The sequence below is a fragment of the Eucalyptus grandis genome, chromosome 6, assembly GCF_016545825.1.
Source record: "Eucalyptus grandis isolate ANBG69807.140 chromosome 6, ASM1654582v1, whole genome shotgun sequence".
Classification (NCBI taxonomy): domain Eukaryota; kingdom Viridiplantae; phylum Streptophyta; class Magnoliopsida; order Myrtales; family Myrtaceae; genus Eucalyptus; species Eucalyptus grandis.
In genome coordinates, this window is record NC_052617.1 from 50,686,463 (window position 1) to 50,689,428 (window position 2,966).

General features: G+C 41.6%; 1 long non-coding RNA gene across 2 annotated transcripts; it reads left to right on the forward strand.

The window, feature by feature from the left end:
* The first annotated feature begins 215 nt into the window (after positions 1-215).
* Positions 216-2,570, forward strand: LOC104450549. 2 transcript variants are annotated; one of them, XR_726703.2, is made up of 4 exons: positions 216-386; positions 1,867-2,001; positions 2,081-2,221; positions 2,307-2,570. It is a non-coding gene; the product is annotated as an uncharacterized LOC104450549 (long non-coding RNA). The 2 variants fall into 2 exon arrangements; XR_726704.2 differs by having other exon boundaries at positions 216-348.
* The last annotated feature ends 396 nt before the right edge of the window (positions 2,571-2,966 follow it).

The following is a 2,966-nucleotide window of genomic DNA, read 5'->3' on the forward strand; positions in this document are numbered from 1 at the left end:
ACTATCATTCCTCTCTCGTGCGGAGCAACCGACAAGCTAGTGGATATGAGTTCGCATGCTTCCGTGGGGGTGGAGTTGAAAAATTGTCTTCATCGGTGATGGACTCTGCAGAAGAAACCTCCCTGGTCATCCCTGGTTTCGATTTGGAGATCTCGATGGGATTATGGGGGATCAGGTTTTGTAAACTCCAAAGACAACCTTTCTCCCGAAGGTGGTGGTACTACAATGAACTTGCTTCAATTATCATCACAACTTCAACGTGTGGAGGATCAAAGGCAATCCATCCATTTGAAGGAGCAAAATGATGTTTTCGGTTGTCGTGGCATCACTTGAGCATTCCAAGACAAGGTACAAGGAAATCCTTGAAACCTTCATTTGCTTGATGGGTAGGTAGCGCCTATGTTTCTCTCGTATTCAGTTTGCTTCGTCGATATTCGCTTTATTGGAAATCAACCGTATATACTATGAGAGGAGAAATTATATAAATTTTTTTCCCACTTCTTGTGCTTATTTAGATGAAATGTTGTTTGGCAAGGTTGTTTTCCTTGAACTCGTCTTAGCACCGAGTATTAAGTTGCGCTAGGCTCTAGCCGATCAATAAGAATCTGGTCCCTACCGGTATTTGAGTGTGTCTTACTCGCTATGCCACCCAATTGCATGGAGTTGTCAATTTTACAGCGACCTTCGTCCTTCTCTCGGCAAAGTTGTCACCTCATGACTCGTTTATATAGACCGATGACTTGCCCCGTCGATATGAGAGGATGTTTAGGCCAAGATTGCTACCGCAGCAAAAGTAAATGGGAACCAATTCCTCTTTTCTTTTCCGTCCGCTTGTCGAATTTGATGTTGCAGTTCAGTTCACTTAGTGACATACGCATTCTCATTTTCATTGCGTTACAATTGACAAGCGGTTCGAAGCTTTGCATGTTTTCTGCATTGTTTCTCAATTCTTCGCTGGTCGGCTCGAATTCATGATCCTGTCTTAGTGAAACAGAGAATTGGCTGAGATTGGCTTTTATTTCTCTCGAGGGAGAGGTTAATGGTAGTAGCATAGGGAAGATTAGTATTCTTCAATGGCCACGGAAGGCAAGTGGTACACCCAATTGAGCGATAAATTATTTATTGAACTTTGCAATTTTTCTGGTCCAAGCAAGCAGGAAAGAGTAGTGAAATTAGTCTACGAAGGTGTTGGTAATGGCGGTCCAATTAAGAAAAATCAGGGATCGAGTAAAAATCCTCATGCGAAAGGGTGTAATGCTGCTAATTCAGTTTTATAGCTACTACTAAGACCTCTGTTCTTCCCGCTTTATGATGGTGATGGTGGTCCGACTTCTCCATAACTTCGGTCATGGAGATCTTGCCATGCATTGCCCATTGATGTTGTGTCTGTGTCAGTTTGTTTTTGTTGCTTCGATTGCCGAAAATCTATGGCAACCATGCAGAAGAATTGCAAGGCCCGGTATGCAAGGGCATTTTTCATTTTGACAATTTTAGGACATTGGCCTGAACAGATTTTTAGGTCATTAATTCTTCATAGTCAACGGGGAGGGAAAACAGATTCATTGAAGGTACTTTGCATCTGCGGAAGGCATTCAAACCTACAGCTGATAATTCGACCAAAAAACCTATGGCTAAATAAATCTTCTGGTTTGTGGCAGTCATCTCGTACATTAGTTCATTGGTGTTATTTGACATAAAAACCAAAAGTGGCGTGAAGACTGTTTGGCCGCAGTTGCATTTCAAGTTTTTTAAAGATGATTGGCTGCTAGGAACATGAGTTTTCGAACTGCTTCCTCATTTCTGTAGTTGATGGGTTTTTATTTTTAGCACTGATCATCACCTTGTTCACTGTGCGAATTGTACCAGGGAAAAACTCTGGCTTTTGTCTTGCCCATTTTGGAATCTCTGACGAATGGGCCTGCAAAAACCTCAAGGAAGACAGGATGTGGTAGGCCACCAAGTGTTTTGGAGCTTTTACCTACTAGGGAATTGGCCAAGCAGGTAATGGAATCAAGCTTATAGAAATAATCTCATCTTTTTACGGAGATAGATGTCTGACATCGTTTACCCTATTATTTAGGTGTTTCCTGATTTTGAAGTTTATGGTGGAGGAGTGGGCTTAACATCATGTTGTTTGTATGGTGGAGCTCACTATCATGCTCAGGAAAGCCAATTGAGGAGACGGGTTGATATAGTGATTGGAACACCTGGCCGTGTGAAAGTAATTCATTGAATTGGAAGCTTATTTGGTTTTCTTTCACCCGCTGGGAATAATGCATGTTCACAGTTGTTACATCCTGTGGCAGGATCACATTGAGAGGGAAAATATTGACTTGAGCTCTTTAACCTTCCGTGTCCTTGATGAGGCGGATGAAATGCTAAGGATGGATTTTGTTGAAGATGTGGAGCTAATTCTTGGCGTGTGTGTACTAATTTTTTTTCACTATGGAGTCGGTGGAAATATGCTTTACTCATCTATTGCAATTACAATTATTGTTAGTGATGTTATATTTTGAAATTTGACAATAGATCTTTCAGTTTCAGCATCATGCAGCTGCTTAGAACTTTTTAAAAAATAGATTTTGGAATTTTTTTTTAAGAGCAAGATCTTTATTTTCTTTTTGCCTTTTAAATGCTCTACTATATGTAACATCTCTCTTATTGTGCATACATTAAGAGGGGCTCAAACCAATATTTTCTCCACTTATGCAAATCCCAATTAAGATTTTTTATTGGTGATTTTCTAAAGAAATTGAGTGAAAAATTGGAGATGGAGAGGGCACCGTCACTCCTGAAGACTAACAGCGTCGTTAATTCATAATTTCCCCAACCTTTCCATCATCTTCAACCTCCGGTCCTCAACTTCGAACGCCGCTCTTCAACCTCCGAGATCAGCGCTGGGAGCCTCCGCGTTCGACTCGAATCCGAGAAGCAACTGGGACGGACGCCGGCCCGGCCCTCCGCTG